Source organism: Phyllobates terribilis, unplaced genomic scaffold, assembly GCF_046119375.1.
Source record: "Phyllobates terribilis strain yellow unplaced genomic scaffold, ASM4611937v1 Scaffold_11__3_contigs__length_659146591, whole genome shotgun sequence".
NCBI lineage: Eukaryota > Metazoa > Chordata > Amphibia > Anura > Dendrobatidae > Phyllobates > Phyllobates terribilis.
Genome location: NW_027362771.1, coordinates 324,514,877 through 324,535,466, shown reverse-complemented (window position 1 = coordinate 324,535,466; position 20,590 = coordinate 324,514,877). Strand labels below are relative to the sequence as shown.

The window sequence follows — 20,590 nt, the reverse complement described above, 5'->3', positions numbered from 1 at the left end:
GACGGAGTAGAGACATTTAGATGCATTGCATTCTCACCATATGATAACTGAGCATTTAACTTCTGGAGTAGATCTGCTCCCAACAAATTAAGCGGGCAGGTGTCAGAAACGAGCAATCTGGCCAGCAGCTTCTGTTTTTTCCCAATAGGCAATGGAAATGTTATTCGGGATGAGTGTGGTTTTCCATCCACTCCCACGAATGAAAGGAAATCATCAGAAATAAGCGATTCATAGGGTAAATCTCTTAACCGTATTACTGATCTGGCTGCACCCGTGTCTACTAGAAAAGGTAAAGTTCTGTCCTCTACATCAATTTTGACCTTAGAAATCAGTCCAGATTTAGTGGGGACGTTTTCAACTGAGGTCAAGGTGAGCACGGGTTTGCCACTGTCCTATGCAGGGTAATTCTGGTCTTCCCCCACAAACCGGCGTGGTGGGTCCCTGTTATTTTGGTACATCTATTGCGGTTGCTGGTCTCTAATTCCGCACAGGTTCTCTTGGCATTGTCTCATACTCTCTCTGTGGTGGCTGCCGTGATGGCTGTCTATACTCTTGACGGGAGTACAGTGGATCCCCTTGGTAGCGTGGAGAATCCCTTCTTTTAAACTGCGGGTTGTAGGAGAGTGGCATCGAGCCATAGAAAGGATTCCCTCTTTTCTCTGGACATCCTCTTCTGAAATTACCTGGTTGGTTACAACGGTAACAGATTGGTTCCTTTAGTCTTAAACTCTGTCCTCTGTACATTTGTTTCTCTATAGCTTTAGCAATGAGGAGTACCTTTTGTGGGGACATGTCCACATATTCTGGTCTGGAGTCTGTAAGCTTCGCTGAGACTTCCTCTCTGAGTACCCTAACAAATGAAGTGACTAGCAGATTCTGTTGGATCCTCTGACCTTCATCGAACCCTTAATCCTTGAACAGAGTATGGATTCTGGCGTAAAATTTTTTGACATTCTCTCCTGATTCTTGAGTACAGTCCGATACACTGGGAGATGAGTCTGTGAGCCGCTACTTGGCCCATTGCTGAAGTTGTTGACAAAAAGCTCCTCCTGATTGGTAAGTGTCCTTGTCTGTCACTTGGCTGTCATTCAGAACTACTTGAATTATTGGCCAGAAGGCAACTCCCGGTTTAATGCTAGTGATTTCATGAAGATCTTTCCAAGTTGCTGAATAAGTTTGTTGAATTTGTCTGATTCTTCTGTAGAACGCCATAGGGTGTCTGTCTGGGTTAGGTAGTTGACTATTCACTTGATTAACTTGCAAGGGTGTGAATGCCACATTTCTATCATGGTGATCAGGCACTGGAGATTCTGACTGAGAAGATGTTGAGGGAAATACCGGCAACATAGCAACAGGAGGTGGGCGTTTTTGTCCAGGAAATAGTTAATTTGGGTTGTCTTCTTAGGTCATCTGGCTGCTGAGTGGGTCTGATCTAGCTGTGGCACTTTCCACAGCTCGGGTGAGAATTTGAGATTTATGATAGTCATTGTTGATTAGTCTTATCTCCTCCAACACAGTTAATCCTCTATACTCCCGTATAGCTTGGACTATAGCTTGGGCACAGGCTTGCATAGGAAATCCATACATTCCAGAACTTATATCAGGAAGAGCAATAGAAGTAAGGTTCCTCGTTCCAACATAGTTCAGGATATTGTTGATTGTAGCTCTAAGTTGTGTCACACACTGATCATCATGATCTTCATCATACACGTTCCGGGTGAAGTGTGTATTGCGGTCTGTATTCCGGGTGCGCCAAGATGGCCACCACCGGAAGGAAACACACTACAGGAAGGGTGCACCAAGATGGCTGCCACCAAAGGGACATCTGGTCAGAGGCCGGAGGTGATGCAATGGGTGTAGCAACATGGCCGCTGCATGAAGGGTTGGAACTTTGGGCGGACATAGGTATAACAGATGAGGATGGGGCACTAGGAGTGGCTTGGGTAGTAGCAAGGGGTGGGCCTCCTGGACGGGGCGCGTGACATGCAACACAATAATCTGCTGACAATGGATTCTGCTGACCACAATTAGAACACACCCAACAATTCATTGCGCCGCCATTATAGAGCGGTGGCGGAGGCATGGTGGGGAGGAGAGGAACAGTGTGAGGTCTGGGACGTGGTGCCCCACATGCAAGACAAGTATCTCTATTATCAGGATTCTGCTGACTGCAATTTGTACATGTCCATCCCCCCGTCTGCCATTATCGGGCGGTGGCTGAAGAGTAGTATCTTTGTAATACACATAACATGGCGTCTTTCCCTTATTGTCTGTATTTTCTTCCTCCACCCACCCTTCTTTTGACAAATTCTCTGCTGTTCTATACCAAGCCAAAGCTGTTTGCAAAAATCCTTTATCTTTTAGCTTGCCCTTTTTCTTCTTCATAAATTCTTGCCATTCTAGCAGCTGTAACCGGCCCTTATCTGGTAGCTCGCATATTTTAGTTAACTGTTTAAGTTTCTGCACATACTTTTTTCCCCTTCTTTCGACAAACTCAGGGCAACCTTTTTCCACATGTATGCACTTTGCAACAACCCATTATCTTCCAGTTTTCCCGTTTTCACAAATTGCTGCATTCAACATCTCGTACTGTAATCTACAGAAGTCATATTTCATACTTCATATTTACATGCGCTAAAATCTCTCATTTATTTCTATTTTCTATAGCAGTTATGCTATTCATATTTCATATTTACATACTCAATGTTACAGTGTGCTACATTATTTGTTTATTGTATATGGAGGTAGCTCCTCTTGGTAAGCACCTGTTCACACCTATTTCTTGTAGTGGATGTGCCGTCATTTTCTTTGTAACTAGATTTGGCTTTGACTGAGCACTCCACCCCCATGCAGCAGGTGGTTTTAAATGCATCAGGATCTGACTTTCCCACACATAAGCAGACGGACGTCTCTTAGAGAGGTATTCACATTGTTAGGTCCTGACATCGAGAAACGCCTTACCGCGGCTGTCAGGTACACATGAATTGGCCAATTTATGCGCTAAGATTTCTCATTTATTTCTATATTCTACAGCAGTAATGCTATTCATATTTCATACTTCATATTTACATGCACTAAAATCTCTCATTTATTTCTATTTTCTATAGCAGTTATGCTATTCATATTTCATATTTACATACTCAATGTTACAGTGTGCTACATTATTTGTTTATGATCAGACCAGGCAGCTGATGCACAAGTAGAATTGTAAAAAGTCCCTAGACTCCCTACCAAGCATTGAATTGATTCTTTTATGACTTAATGAAGCACTGAACACCCCGCGTACCCACGTCCTAGTGACGTCTTAAAATAAGGCTTAACGATGCAGTCGGCTCCCCGCGTATTCCACGTCTTAATAGAGGATAAGTTAACCCCGCGTGCCCGCGCCCTAATAACGTCTTAATACACAACTTATCAGTAACTTCCCTCCCTGCGTGTCCCACGACTTAATACATGACTTAATAAAGGATTGGTTGGCCCCGTGCGCCCACGTCCTAATGACATCTTAATACACGACTTATCAGCAACGTCACTCCCCGCATGCCCGCGTTATAAACAAAGAAATTTTCCTAAATTTTCAAGTGTACGCCCCTAAGATACCACAGAGCAGCAGTTAGCCAGGAGCGACTACACACCAGAGTTCTTGGAATCACACAGCAGGGACCCGCCCAGTCGCACGGGCTGTCCCTAAGGGCCAATCTAGACACCACAAACTCACCAGAGACTGCTCAAAATACGAGTAAGCACTACGGATTCATTAAATCTGCAGACTTACCATATTCAGTGATGAGAGTTGATTAGGCTCTTGCTTTGAGCAGTCCCGGCTCGTGCGTAGATGGTCCGGTGATGGGCACCCCGAGACTTAAGAGTCCCCTCGAGTGTGATCCGAGTCACTGCACCATTTGTGGAGGTTTCACTAATTTAAGATACACCAGGTAACTGCTCTCCTCCAAATTAAAGATGTCTGAGTGCATGCAGAGAAGTTAATTAACCAAATCTGCTAATCTTGTTGAAAAACTTCACTCAGAGACTGAACCACGCAAATGGCATACTTTATTACGTAGATATGGAGTTAAATAGTATTCTTCTTCTAGGTGGGATTAGTAAAATTTATTGCTCTTTTCTGATAACTCGGCACACTGTAATTTGTTCATCCATGTATCTCTTGGTATAAGTAATGCCTTAGGAATTCCGATGGGAGGGGGTGAGTTCGTCTCTCAGCGCCATCTTTGCCAACTCGACATGAATCTCTCTGTTATCAGCCATGCATATGCATACATCATTCCCAGGAAATCATTTCTACAATAAGAATAGAAACTGTTAGTTATATATTCATTAACTATTAACATAATCCATGTGCATATACACATTTGCATACATACATACACATAGATTATTCCATCATCGCTATATTGAGTCACACTGATTAGGTAATCTATTAAAAGAAACTAATTGATTTTCTATAATATATACAGTACAGACCAAAAGTTTGGACACACCTTCTCATTTAAAGATTTGTCTGTATTTTCATGACTATGAAAATTGTACATTCACACTGAAGCCATCAAAACTATGAATTAACACATGTGGAATTATATACTTAACAAAAAAGTGTGAAACAACTGAAAATATGTCTTATATTCTAGGTTCTTCAAAGTAGCCACCTTTTGCTTTGATGACTGCTTTGCACACTCTTGGCATTTTCTTGATGAGCTTCAAGAGGTAGTCACCAGAAATGGTCTTCCAGCAATCTTGAAGGAGTTCCCAGAGATGCTCAGCACTTGTTGGCCCTTTTGCCTTCACTCTGCGGTCCAGCTCACCCCAAACTATCTCGATTGGGTTCAGGTCTGGTGGCTGTGGAGGCCAGGTCATCTGGCATAGCACCCCATCACTCTCCTTCTTGGTCAAATAGCCCTTACACAGCCTGGAGGTGTGTTTGGGGTCATTGTCCTGTTGAAAAATAAATGATGGTCCAACTAAACACAAACCAGATGGAATAGCATGCCGCTGCAAGATGCTGTGGTAGCCATGCTGGTTCAGTATGCCTTCACATTTGAATAAATCCCCAACAGTGTCACCAGCAAAGCACCCCCACACCATCACACCTCCTCCTGCATGCTTCACGGTGGGAACCAGGCATGTAGAGTCCATCCGTGCACCTTTTCTGCGTCGCACAAAGATACGGTGGTTGGAACCAAAGATCTCAAATTTGGACTCATCAGACCAAAGCACAGATTTCCATTGGTCTAATGTCGATTCCTTGTGTTCTTTAGCCCAAACAAGTCTCTTCTGCTTGTTGCCTGTCCTTAGAAGTGGTTTTCTAGCAGCTATTTTACCATGAAGGCCTGCTGCACAAAGTCTCCTCTTAACAGTTGTTGTAGAGATGTGTCTGCTGCTAGAACTCTGTGTGGCATTGACCTGGTCTCTCATCTGAGCTTCTGTTAACCTGCGATTTCTGAGGCTGGTGACTCGGATAAACTTATCCTCAGAAGCAGAGGTGACTCTTGGTCTTCCTTTCCTGGGGCGGTCCTCATGTGAGCACTTGATGGTTTTTGCAACTGCACTTGGGGACACTTTCAAAGTTTTCCCAATTTTTCGGACTGACTGACCTTCATTTCTTAAAGTAATGATGGCCACTCGTTTTTCTTTACTTAGCTGCTTTTTTCTTGCCATAATACAAATTCTAACAGTCTATTCAGTAGGACTATCAGCTGTGTATCCACCAGACTTCTGCACAACACAACTGATGGTCCCAACCCCATTTATAAGGCAAGAAATCACACTTATTAAACCTGACAGGGCACACCTGTGAAGTGAAAACCATTTCCGGTGACTACCTCTTGAAGCTCATCAAGAGAATGCCAAGAGTGTGCAAAGCAGTCATCAAAGCAAAAGGGATGCTACTTTGAAGAACCTAGAATATAAGACATATTTTCAGTTGTTTCACACTTTTTTGTTAAGTATATAATTCCACATGTGTTAATTCATAGTTTTGATGCCTTCAGTGTGAATGTACAATTTTCATAGTTATGAAAATGCAGAAAAATCTTTAAATGAGAAGCTGTGTCCAAACTTTTGGTCTGTACTGTATATTTTACCTTGACACTTCCAGCTTGTGACTGATGTGGTCATTTCGGAGATGGAGGCTGAAGTGGAGGAGGAGGAGGAGCATGAGGTGCAGGAGCTGTAGAATGTGGGGGCAACCCTGATTGACCCAGGGCCCACAATCCTCAGTGTCAGGAGGACATGTTCCGTCCCAAGGTCCGACTGAGTCCCGGATTCCACTATGTTAACCCAGTGTGCCGTCAGCAAGATGTACCGTCCCTGCCCATAAGCACTTGTCCACGTGTCCGTGGTTAGGTGGACTTTCCCAGCATTGCATTATTGAGGGCACGGCTAATGTTGTGGGACACGTGTTTGTGTAATGCGGGTACGGCACATGGGGAGAAATAGTGGCGGCTGGGGACAGAGTACCAAGGGACTGGCGCCACAATCTGGTTGAAGAAAGAACGGCCAGCCAATCACTATAATGCCACAACCAACATGGCTACGGCATTACAGTGTGTGGCAGGCAATCCCTGCATGTTCATTGGCTCTCTAAAGTTCGCCAAACATGCAGGGAGGGTACCCGAGCTCCCACCCGAGCAATCAGGAAATACTCGCAGAGGACCGAGTATCTCGAGCAGTGAGATGCTCGAGCGAGTACCGAGCAGTGGCGAGCTCGCTCGCTCATCACTAATTGCTGCTGTCATACATATCAGGATGGGGATGAGGGTCACATATAACAGGAAGGAGGGCCATATATACCAGGATGGGAGATATTAACAGAATTAGGGGACATTACCCCTATAACAGTATCAGCAGCAGACCCCCTCCCCCTTAACAGAGCATCATGACCACATTTTTTGCTTACATTTTTTTTCTATTTTCCTGCTCTAAAAGCTAGGTGCGTCATATGGTCCGATGTGTCTTATAGTACGAAAGCTAAGGTACCTGGAAGCAGAGACTCTTTATTATGTGGTAAACATAGACTAAATAGTTCTTTGTAATTGTTTAATGATAATTGTTAACTGAACAGGTGGTTAATATTATAACTCTTACTTTTGTTTAAATAAGATAAGATTAATGCCAAATGTCTTTTCTGGCTAAATGTTTCTATTCTATTCTTATAAACGACTGCTTGGCCTATAGTGAATTTTCATGCTGCCCATCCTCATAGTTTCTGGGAAATCTGCTAATATGAGTTTCCCTCTCCATGCTTCTGTAGGGCTGCTTGCTCTATTTGCTAGTTTTTGCTCTGTATTTTTTATCCCTTTTTTTCTTTTTTACCCATCCCCCATATTACTTCCCCACTCTGCTCTCCCCAAAGATGATTAACGAAAAATGCCTAGATATAATGAGGTTTCCTCCAAAAGTAAATATTTAATAATGAGTTTTTGCATATTATCTTCTAATCATTTCATTAATACAAGAGATATAATGTTTGCTTATAAATATTGTTTTAATGTGTAAGATTTTATCACACAACATTCATGGATTCAATTCTCCTACCAAACGCAAAAAAGCATTTTACCCTCTCCTCACATCGTAAATATTTTGACACTGATTATTCAACATTCGATCTAGCTTCCCATAACAAAAAAAAAACAGAGGGGTAGCCATTTTCATCAAAAACTCCTTCCCTCTTCAACCAACCTCTTGTTATTCTGACTCTGAAGGCTGTTTTCTTATGCCTTTGGGTTCTCTCCAGGGACAGGAATTTTGTATAGTAAACAGTTATCTTCCTGCACCTTCTCAAGTCATTATATTCAAATCTATCATAACAAAGTTGCTAGATTATTCCTTTGATCATGTAATATGGTGTGGTGATTTTAATTTGACTCTTAATTCGAACCTTGATAGCACAGCACTAAGAAGATCAGAAATTTCTATGTCAAATAGATAAAAAGTGCTCGTATTGTTAAGGAATAATGTGCACATGCTGCGGAGATTTCCGCTGCGGATAATCACTGCAGAAAAATCCGCAGCACTACCAATTATTTTGCGGAATCGCTGCGTTTTCGCCGCCATTGACTTGCATTGGACCGCATGACATCTGCATCACTGCATCTGCACATGCGGATATATCATGCGGTTCAATGTGCGGATGGTACCCGGGTTTGGAGAAGAGGAGACTCTCCTCCAGACCCGGGTACCATAGTATCAGTTTGCATGGATTTATATAGTGTGACCAAGTTGTCACAAGCACTTTCCAAGTGATGCTAAAATCGCTTGGAAAGCGCTTGACGACCCGCATGCGGAAATACATGTGAAAAACGCTTCACTTCCGCTTGTCCCTGGCAGGAAAAACGCATGTACAATCCGCATGCGTTTTTTTCTGCCAGGGAGATGCAGAAACGCTCAGGTAAAATCCGGAGCTTTTCTGCATCGTGGGCACATAGCCTAAAACTAATTCCCTTCCTTCTGTTTTTGTATTTGAGACATTTGCCTTCCTCATGATCTGACTATATTTCTGTCCTTACAGTTTTTCATTTTAACATTGCAATTTCTAGATTATTTAAATGGAGACTCAATGAAACCCTCCTTTCTGACCCTATCAATAATCAAATCAAGGACCTTAACAATTATTTTCTCATTAATGATACTAATGAAGTGTCATCTGGCTTTGTCTAGATGGCCCACAAAAAAAAATATATAACAGGTACACTCATTAAACTTGCTTCACAGAGAAAAAAAAGAAAGATCAGAACTTCAGGCCAAGCTAGAAACTAAGCTGTGTAAGTTAGAAATAGCTAATCAACAATCTCCCTCAATACACTTATATAAATGCATCCAGGAAACAAAATTACAACTAAAAGTTATCCAAACAAACAAAACTGAAAAGGCGATGAAATGGACACAGGCTAAATTTTACCACCAAGACAATAAGCCCAACAGGATGTTAGTTAGAAAACTCAGAAAACAAGAATCCCTCAATACAGTCTTTTCTGTGAAAGATTCAAATAATAATACTACTTCCCATCCTGATAAGCTATATAACACCTTTCACTCTTACTATAAAAAATTATATTCCAACCCACAAACTCCTCCACATAATTTAATTAATTCTCTTTTTCAAGATTTACATTTGGGAAAAATATCTGAATCCATCTCCCAACATCTCCCAACATCTTCATTCCCCTTAAACTGGAGAGGAAATAACAGCAGTAGTGAAACATTTGAAAAAAGGGAAAGCTCCAGGACCTGACGGCCTATCCGCAGCATACTATAAAAAATATATTGAAATTCTTCTCCCATATATTATTAAATTCTTTAACTCCATGCTATTGGGAAAGCAGATGCCTCCTGAATTCTATATTGCTCATGTTAGCGTCATTCCCAAACCTAAACGAGATCTATTAAGAACTATAGACCCATATTACTCTTAAATATAGACTTGAAAATTTTTACATCCATATTGGCTCAGAGAATTAACACAATACTCCCATCCCTAATCCATCTCGACCAGGTCAGTTTTATCCCTAATAGACAAGCCCCTGATAATATTCGGCGTAATCTAAATATTATTCATTTAACAAATCATGGTAAAACCACTTTGATGTTACTTGCCATCGATATAGAGAAAGCATTTGATTCAATTTCTTGGCCTTTTCTATTTAAAACACTCCCCTAGTTTAATCAAACCTCTTCCACTCTTATATGATTCACCCACTGCCTATCTAAAACTTACCACCACCAAACCTCTACCTATTAATATACAGAGAGGAACAAGACAAGGATGCCCTCTGTCTCTGGCTCTATTTGAACTAGAGATGGAGCCGTTTGCGAAGGCTATCAGATCACACCCTGATATAGCAAGGACTAGTGATGATGAGCGAGCATGCTCGCCACTGCTCGGTACTCGCCCGAGCATCTCACTGCTCGACATGCTCGGTGCTTGGCAAGTATTTCCTGGTTGCTCGGGTAGGAGCTCGGATCCCCTCCCTGCATGTTTGGCGGTCTTTAGAGAGCCAATAAACATGCAGGGATTGCCTGCCACACACTGTAATGCCGTAGCCATGTTGGTTGTGGCAATACAGTGATTGGCTGGCCGCACAGCGTCATCAGGTCTATATAAGACCTGGCGCCGCCATGCTCATCACAGTCTACCCAGGAAACAGGCAGTGTAGGGAGAGATGCTGCTGAGCTAGGGAGAGAATTGGTGGTGTAATAGTTAGATATAGGTATTGCACACTAAGAAATATATCCATCTGAACTAACAGTCCTTCTGAGGACTAATCCAGCTGCATATATTAATCCAGATAGTAGGAGTTAGGCAGGCAGGGTTTGTGGCAGTGTATACAGCACAAGAGGGTCCATTGCACGTTCTGTCTGCTGCTGCTGTTGTTACAGATATCCATATAGCCCTACATATCCTGGCAAATTTTTTTCTGCTCTTAATCCTGAATATTTGCTTAAAATGCAATCCAGAGTACACCATTTTACTGGTCCATTTGCTTGTTAGCAGAATACTGCCAGATTTAATTCGCATTACTGTATTGTGGAAGCAGAGAAACTTTTTTCCATAATTAGACGTGATCCCATACGCAATCTGATACTTTACTATTTGGTCTCCTTGGATAAACCAACACTCTGACCCTTCTATAATAATAGCTTTAGGCTGTGTGCCCACTATGCGTTTTTTAAGCGTTTCTGCAGCATCAATTCCGCTGCAGAACCGCTTAAAAAATGCTTGGTAGAAGGTCTGCTATGCTCCCCAATGATAATCCGCATGTGCTGTGCACATGCTGCGGAAATTTCCGCTGCGGATTATCATTGCGGAAAAATCCGCATCACTACCAATTATTTTGGGAAGCGCTGCGTTTTCGCCGCCATTGACTTGCATTGGACCGCAAGACATCCGCATCACTGCATCTGAAGATGCGGATTCCATGCGTTTCAATGTGCGGATGGTACACAGGTTTGGAGAAGAGGAGACTCTCCTCTGGACCCGGGTACCATAGTACCTGTAAAAAAAAAGAATAAAATAAAAATATACATTATACTTACCTTCTGATAGCCCCCAGTGTCCTTAGCGATGCGTCCTGGCTTGCCGGCAGCTAACGATGGTCTGAAAAGGACCTGCCATGACGTCATTTAGTCATGTGACGGGTCACCCGACCGCTGACGTCGGCACTGGCACAGTTCAGCACATCAGATGAACCCACATCAGGCAACTTACTTAGAGATAAGGTGGCATTCAGCAGTTCTATGCAAAAGGACTTTGCCACTTTATTATTGCCTATACAAACTCTAACTAAGGAACTAGATAAGAGAGTATTTCACATGGAAAATAAAATGGGAGACTTTGCCAAATCACACAACAAGCTGATAGCTGCGCGTAATGAACTCTCATACGAATTGGAAGCCATACAAACTAAACTAGTGGATTTAGAGGATCGCTCTCGGCAAAACAATGTAAAATTGTGAGGGATACCAGAAGATACCAGAAGATGTGCCTCCTCAAGAACTGAGGGGATTTCTTCAAGGTCTGACTAAAGCAGCTATCCCTATCATTAAAAGAATTCACAGGGTACAGCGCCCAAAGCATCTACCTGAATCAATGCCCAGTGATGTCTTGGCCGACATCCATTTCTTTCATATAAAAGAAGACTTACTACTCTTTTCTAGAAAAAAGAGAGAACTCCCACACTCTTATCAGAAAATTAAAATCTTCACAGATGTTTCTGCAGTGACTTTCCATTTCCACAGATTATTGAATCTCATCACTTTGACTGAGAGAAAAGGAAGTGACATATAGATGGGGTTTCCCGCTGACGCTTCCCATAAATTACAGAGGAGAGTGGCACACGGTTACATCCTTTGAAGAGGGAGAAAACCTCATGCATACCTGGAACTTTGCACTAATAGAACCCACTCGTCCTAACAGACCCCACCCACAATTCATGGAAACGGGCTAGCAACATTCTTCAACTAAAAATAAGTCTAAGCGCTGAATGATAGAATCTTCCTTCATCTGGATAGACAGGGAATCGTGTACCTTTTTCAGCCAAACCAGCGGAACTTTTCTCCTCTTCTGGGTTACTGACTAGTTAGACGCACAGAATAAGTAGATCCTTTTACTTGATCTGCTACTTAATTGTTAATGTTGGTCAAATTAATGTTTTGTATTTTTATGTTCTCATTTACATACAGGCTAATTCTGAAATTTTGGTGGATTTTGGGAAAGTTAATGTTGCACATCTGTATATGGTTGGTCACAGAGTTTATCTGGCTTCAGTATTTTCCTAATTATAAAAATGTTCTTAACAGTCCACAGAAAAGATCTTTTATGTGGTTTCCACTAAATGTGACATCTTTTGTGCTCAGGAAACTCATCCATAGAGATGATGGTAGACCCCCTTTTTTCCAGGCCAATTATAAGAAAAAACAAAGAGGTGTAATGCTGGCTATTAGCAACTCTATGGCTTTCTCTCAAATATGCTTGGTTTCTGACTCACATGGGAGATATATAATTCAAGTATGTTCTATTAATAATGTAATATATACCATTGTAGTAGTTTATGCGGCTAATATTTCTTAGTTAAACTTTCTGAATAAGTTAATGAAAAAAGTAAACAAAGTAAAACAAGACCATGTCATCTACTGGAGAGATTTCAATTTAACACATGATTGTGAATTGGACTCTTCATCAATGTCCAAAAGATACTCCCCCAATTTAGCATCTTTAATTAACAAAGAAGATCTATATGATATTTGGAGAATCCATCATATGAATGAAAGAGATTATTCCTTCTTCTCGTCTGTCCATAACACATACTCACATATACATTTATTTTTGGTGAGCAGATCACTTCTAGATGACATTGTACTCTTGTTCATAGACCATCATTACATGGTAGGATCATGCCTCGTTAATGTTACATGTTGAGGAGAGACACTCATCCCCTCCCACTCATCCTTGGAAAGCTAATTTGTATCTTTTATCTTCTCCACAAAACGTAGAGTGCCTTCAAAATGGTTTACAAGAATTTTTTCAAATTAACGCCAAAATCAGTGGATAGCCCTTTCCCTCTATGGAACTCAGACAGGGCATACATGCGAGGGATTTTTATTAAACTAGGCCATAAAATTAAACAAGAAAAGGACAAAAATTCAATGAAATCCTCTCTGAAATCCAGAATCTAGAAGTCTTAAACAAACATTCTTTCAATAGAGAAAGAGCTGGTAAACTGTGTAATCTTCAAATTCAATTGAGAGACTGTTTATTGAATAAATATGAGAGAAACCTTCAAAAAATAAAAGCACATTATCATTCTCAAGACAACAAAGCAGGGAAATTATTAGCGAATAGACTAAAATCCAGAGAAAGTAAATAAAAAATCCATTATCTCAAAAATGGCCCTCAACAACAGAAATTATACAGTCCTAAAGATATTGCAAACAAATTTAAGGAACTTTTTTCCTCACTTTATAATTTATCTTCTGCCCCTGACCATTCTCCTCCCAGTTTGTTGGACATTGAGTCCTTCCTATTTAATCTTGGTCTTCCATCTCTGTCTAAGGATCAGTTGGAGCAGTTAAGTGCTCCTCTTACTAATGCAGAAATAAAGAAAACCATCTTATCTCTACCATAACATAAGGCGCCGGACCCTGACGGTTTTTCAAATATGTATTATAAAGTCTTTATAAATCAGTTAATCCCATATCTGACAGAGACCCTTCAGTATGCGGTATCTCAGGATTCACTTCCCAAAGAGATATCAGTCACAATAATAACATTACTAAAACCTGGCTAGCAGCCAGACATCCCACAATATTTTAGACCCATATACTTATTAAATACCGACCTTAAGATCCACGCTAAATGCCTAGTAACACACCTAGCCTCTATTCTCCCATCATTAATATCATTGGATCAAACTGGCTTTATAAAAGGGAGACAATTGGCAGATAGCACAAGGAGGGTCATAGACTTGATTGATGTCATAAACAATAGGAGGACTCCGGCAGTTCTGGTGGCTTTGGATGCCGAGAAGGCGTTTGACAGGGTTAACTGGTCGTTCGCCTTCTCGGTGTTTGGTCGAATGGTGTTCGGGGGCTCAATACTAAATGTCATTAAAACCCTTTACTCCACATCCTCAGCAAGAGTTTACGCTAATGACACCTTATCACAAGAATTTTTAATAACAAACGGAGCAAGACAGGGATGCCCCCTGTCCCCCCTGATGTTTGTGCTCACTATTGAACCTTTGGCACAGGCAATTAGGCAAAATGAAAGAATAAAGGGGGTGGAGATTTCTGGAAGTTCACATTACATCTCATTATATGCTGATGACGTGATTTTAACCTGAGCGGAGCCTAAGACTTCACTTGGGGAAGCCATAGAGACAATCAAACATTTCAGAAACATGTCATACTATAAAGTAAATGAAAACAAATCCCAGATTCTGCCCCAGTTGAAGTTCTACTACATTTACAAAATAATGTTCCTCTTGATTGGCGTCAGGACCAAATTACACATTTAGGAACGTCAATAACTATAGCTACATCAACCTTATATAAATCAAATTATCTTCCTTTATTACAGACTCTAGGATCTGACCTAAATAAAATAGGCCAATGCAAGGTTTCATGGGTGGGACGTGTTGCGGCCTCCCAGATGTTCTCACTACCCAAATTATTATACATGTTTCGAACTGTTCCAATTTCCCTCCCAAAAACTTTTCTCCACCAGGTACACAGAATCTTAAACACTTTTGTGTGGAGGAACAAAAGACCTCGCTTATCTAATCACTTTTATGAAAAGACCTAAGAAATTTGGGGGGCTCAACCCCCCTAATATCCAAGATTACTATCTAGCTACCCAATTAGATCATTAGAGCATGGTGGAATGGGAATAAAACTTGTAATTGGGTTCAAATTGAATCACAATGTGATCTAAAAGCTCTATTTAGTGCGCCTTTGATTGCTCCAACTAATAAGATAGATGCCCTTCCTCTGACGATTTCATCCATCTCCAGCTGGAAAGCATTCCATAAAAAAGATTCTAATGCCTCAGCCCCTGTTATGTCCATAACTCCATTGGAAACTTTAGAACTCTTAATGCAAGATCTTAAAGGGGTTGTACACTACTATTTAAAATATGACAAAGCGTCTTTATGATGAAAAGCAACTTCTTTATAATTACCTCCCTCTGCCTTCTCTGCCTGTGAGCGGCGCCATCACTGGCCGCTCACAGGCAGCACGTGACCACCCCGCTGACGTCCCGTCTATTGAGGCGTGACTCAGCACTGGGGTCCCCACGGTGGCTGCTGGGTTGTAGGCGGAGTTACCCCACCGCGTCACATCCAGCATCCACCGCGCGCTTTCCCAATGAATAGGGAGAGCGAGCGGTGGATGCTGGGTATGACGAGTGGGGATAACCCCACCTACAAACCAGCAGCCACAGTTGAACACGGAAGAGAGAGACTCCTGGCTGTAGCCTGGACTTGTCGTGACGTCAGCGGATGTCAGAGCCAGCTGCAGTTGGGAGTCTTGTGATGCCTGTGAGCGGCCAGTGATAGCGCCGCTCACAGGCAGAAAAGGCAGAGGGAGGTAATTATAAATAAGCTGCTTTTCATCATAAAAACACTTTGGCATATTTTAAATAGTAGTGGACAACCCATTTAATATTAAAGACTGGACAAAACGAGGCATTGTATTACTGAAAGATTTGTATGACGGTCCTAACCTCCTCTCTTTTGCTTCTTTACATTCTCATTTCAAAATTGCCACAAAAAGAGTTCTACAAATATCTCAAAATTCGGCATGCACTACAACATTTTCCGATCTCAGAGGGAATGGTTAACTCTTCCAAATGTTTCATCCAATAAAGGGGGCCTAAAACCTATATATAATTTAATAGACATGAAAAATGTTTGTATAAAGTCGACTCCCTTTTTATCGTGGGAAAAAGACATTCTCGAGTACTAAATGGACAAGCTCACTAGCTTTTGCAGCTCACACCTTCAAATGTGCCTCTTATCTCGAGTCCTATATGAAAACAGTTTTAAGATGGTATTATACCCCAATGAGGCTGCATTCTCTGTTCCCCTCCTCTACTCAACTCTGTTGGGGTAATTGTGGCCAAAAACGTTCTTTAATCCACACATTATGGAGCTGTCCAGTAATCACTTCCACCTGGTCGTTTACTTTTCACCTGATCTCTTCTCTACTCCACCAAAAATAAAACCATCTCCATCTTTAGCATTACTTTTGTTAGATATACATTCTATTCCCTCCAATGGCAGAGTAATTGCCTCACATATTCTTCTAGCCACAAAAATAGTGATTACAAGAAACTTGTGCTTTTGAAAAAATGATAGCACACAAAAATAATAAGTTACAAGTTTTCAATGTTAATGTCACGGGTATGTCAGAAGTGATAGACAGTCACCCTGCAGTGGGTTGCAGGAGATCTCTACGTTTGGCACTGCAGACACCTTCTTAGAGGCTGCCTCTAGAACCCAGCGCCTACCTTCCTCTGGCTAATTAACACACTGGCCTGGGTGTATAAATACCTGCTGTGTTCCAGAGGGAGGTGTCGGCGATATTCATTACTCCTTGTGAAGGCTTTAGCAACAGCAGTACTTCTTCCTCTCTGGTGCTTGAGGACATGTGCACATTTGTCTGGAGTCATCTAAAGATAAGCAATTTCCCCAGTTCAGTGAGGATCGACTAGTGCTCATCTCCTCCCTTCCCTAGTCTTAGCCATACGCCAGGGAAAGACAGGGCAAGGAACACGTGCGGCGATTGGTGAAGAGCCAATATAGGGACGTTAGGGGAGACAGAGTGATATTCTATCAGCCAGGAGGTCTCTACTTCCCTTTTTCCCTAGTGTCTGGGCTTCCTTTCCCTTTTCCCTTTGTGTTGCACTAAGTCTTTCCCACACCTTGTGTGACAGTTAATCGGAAGGTTTGGTTGAATCATCCAGAAAATAGTGTTCTAATTTAAAGTAGTCATTAATGAATTTAATCCTTGAAATCTGTTGAAACCAGCCCTATATGTTACATTGTATGTTGTTTTCTGCAGGCTTAATTCCTATGTAGACTTCAATGTTTGTCAGTCTAAAGTATTGTATACACTGTTTATTGTTATTTTCTAAAAACCAAATAAAAAGTTATTGTTTAAAAATAAAAAAATCGTTTGCAGTGCAGAGAGCCACCTTGCTCTGCCACTCAGGCAAGTCACAGGATGCTTCAGGCCTATGGCCTGCCAGAGAGGTGGGGTATCGCAGAGGATTTCTGGTGACACAATGACATCACTTCATCATGCTGCTTGTGCCATCTGTATAATGCAGAGAAGAAAGAAGCAGACACCACTACACATTATGAAGTCATGTGCGTTTAAATTTTTTACATTTTCTTATTGCTGGAGCACATAGGGGGCACCATTAGTATATAGAGACATAGGGAGGGCACTATTACTACACTCTTCAGCATTGCATTTGCAACACCAAGAAAGAAAAGTTGAGAAATTATGGAAATCACAGAATGGATAGACATGAAAATGATAAGCAAATGATGAAATAAATGGAAACAAAATTTTCAAAGCATTTTGATTTATCCTCTTGAAGAGGATAGCCCTCCATTTCAGTCTTGCTCTGCACCATGATAGCCTTTGAGAGCCATAGCATGAGGTCAATGCCTGTAGCTGGACATCTGGCTCGTAGCACAATGTGTCGCAAATGTCTTTTGCTGGTTGGTGTAGACACTGTTTGACACCTTAGTCTTGTTGAGACATCCACTTTCACTTGCAGTACAGACTGGATCAATCGTGGAACCAGTGGGAGGGCCATTTCTCCAAAAAGTCCCAGGAACTGTTTTTCAACATGACTGCCAAGCCACATATTTGTGGTGCTATTATGGGCAGCTTATGTGGACTAAATATGCTTCCATGGCCTGCAGCGTCTACAGACTTGTCTCGTACATCTGCCTATCGATCGTGTGATATCCTGAGTTTCATGACTTTTCTTCTTGGTGTTGCACTTTCAATGTTGAAGATTGCATGTGAAGGCACAATAGGGTCGCTATTACTGTGTGGAGGCACAGAGGGGGTCACTTTTACTGCATGGAACACTTGGTAGGAGGGACAATAATACTGACCAGGGCACTATAAGTGGTTATAGCATGATTGAATTTGTGTAGAAGTGGGGAAATATGGATAGGGTACTAGAAAAGCAATCAACCAAAAATGTGTGTGACATTCTGCAGAAATGAGTCGTGTATGAAAGAAATCATCATAAGAGACTAGGCTGAATAAAGAAGAAGAAAGAACATTATTGACTCCAGATAAGACATCACTTGTGAGTCAGTGGATACATGGGTACAGTATACACTTATGTACATAGTCTTGGAGACCCTGGAAAGATTTGTGATATCTACCATTATAGGGTCACTGTATGGTGGCAATATTAGTCTTTGTACAGGTACAGTGGTTTATGTTAAAGTGTTATTCCAAAGTATGAAATTGAGATTGGCAGAAAGACAGTTTTAAAATGAACTAATTTGCAATTACTTGCCTTTTCTATGTTGTACCGATCTCCTGCTATCTTCATTTTAGTATTTAATTGATTACAGCTAGTTGCAAAGGGACCGGCCCTGACTTCTGTGTTATAGTGGTAGCCAAACATGCGCAGTTGCTATACTACATTAACACTAAACACTTTTACACTAAGGCCGCCAGGGATCTCAGAAGCGGTAGTTCATGATCCCAGCCACCTTTCTCCTTTAAATTATTTCTTTAGTTGTGATCCCCTCAGCTTTGCCCACATCCATGTCCTGGAGCTGTTTAGTCCATGTAAGACAGTGATCCCCCACTACCCCCAACCAACACCAAAATGAGCTGTCAGCTGCTGTAACCTTCAGGGGGCTTTTATAGTATAGTAGACATTCCGGATCATGATAACCAAAGTGGTCAGTCCAAGCAATTGCAAATTTGCCTGTTTGGGCGCGGCTCGTTCTTGAAAATGAGAGCAACCCTTTAATGACCAGTATGGTGGTATTATTGTGGTACTCTCATGTGGTGTACGGCAGAGGATTGTACTCCTGGCAGTGTATATTGTGCCTCACCGTGGCCAAGCTTTCTGTCAGGATGAGAGTCTCCCCTACTCAAATTACACACACAAAAAATTCCACAATATAAGGTTTGTACAGTAGCTGCCTCTAAGTAGAGGATGGTGGTGGTGGTAGCAGTTTGTGCAACTGAGCCCCTAATCATGAAGAAGCTCTAAGAACTTAAACAGAAGTCGCTTTACTTATGATAATGGGGCAAATTATTATTTACAAACAATAGGGAATTGGTGTACAGGATCACTCACGGTTGAAGATTGCTGTGTACCAGCAGACAGGCAGATCTCTGTAAACACTTGTTTCATTAAATTTGAATATTTCTTCCTTAGAGCTGTCCTTTGCTTCTGCCCTGAGGTAATTTTTCCTCCTAGAGGTGCAATAGGAATCTTTCTAATAAGAAGGCTGTCAGCTTCCCTTATTTTATTAGTGCCCTTTTTAAGCCCAGCAGTCAGGTGGGGTAGGAAACTCCTTCAACTACAAAATGGCTTCCTCTTCTCAAAATGTTTGACCTTCAACAGTCACCTCAATTCTTAACTACCTCACAGGATTTAGCTCCTCCCACTCATGTGACTCTTACAGCTGCAGTCATTGGCTGACTGCCCTGAGGCATTTGTTCCAGAAGTTTCTAGATACTAAACAGAGCTGGGTCACATGATCAAGCCTATGAGGGGACGAGTAACCCTTTTTGTGCTGCCCGTCAGCAGGTCTCACAATGTGTTCACAATGTAGAGTTTACAAAAAAAACACAGCATTTATATAGAACACATTATACACCCAGTACCCCATAGAAAAGGCCACTTTGTGGGATACCACATTATCACTTTGGTATATGCTGGTAATACGTGGCTATGGTCTGGGACCAGTAACATTATTTGTTTATTGTTAATGGTGGCATGATGGTACTATTCAATCACTACCTGTTGGTACTATGTGGCATTATGTGGCTGCATTATTTGTCCTTTATATACCAGCATTATCTATAACATTTGTCTTATTGTAGTGGAGTTTGTTTAGTAGCAGTATGGTGATTGCTGGTAAATGACCATTTGTATTCTGTAACTGTGATAAACACCAATCAGCCATAACCCACCCATATTTCACAATGACTGCATAGTAAGTGGGTCTGTGTGCTCTCTAATTTTAGGCCTGGATTTCAGTCCCAGCACTGTGAGGGGGAATAAAGCGGGTTTTTTTAGATTTAACCAGTGGGAGCCTAAGGGGTAAAACATTTAATTTGTGGAAAACCCCTTTAACAAAGACCTCAATAACAATTTATATAATTTGTTGAAATAAATTCTCTTGCTCTGGCAGCATATTATTAATAATAGGAGTTGCATGGTTATATTGATATATTCTTTGGGTGTGTTTATTGCATAGGTGTGCAGGTAATGCCCTCCAATTCACTTTACTATCCATATCCTTATTGCTTGTTCCTGTCCTTGTTTCCTGCCCTCCATTTGCCACATGATGCCACCTCC

General features: G+C 41.5%; 1 long non-coding RNA gene across 1 annotated transcript; it reads right to left on the bottom strand.

Annotated features, from left to right (window-relative positions):
* Positions 1 to 4,035: 4,035 nt before the first annotated feature.
* On the bottom strand, positions 4,036 to 11,254 carry LOC141165125 (uncharacterized). The gene is made up of 2 exons (XR_012251063.1): positions 11,050 to 11,254; positions 4,036 to 4,299 (listed from the first exon to the last, which is right to left on the bottom strand). It is a non-coding gene; the product is annotated as an uncharacterized lncRNA (long non-coding RNA).
* Between the last annotated feature and the right edge of the window lie 9,336 nt (positions 11,255 to 20,590).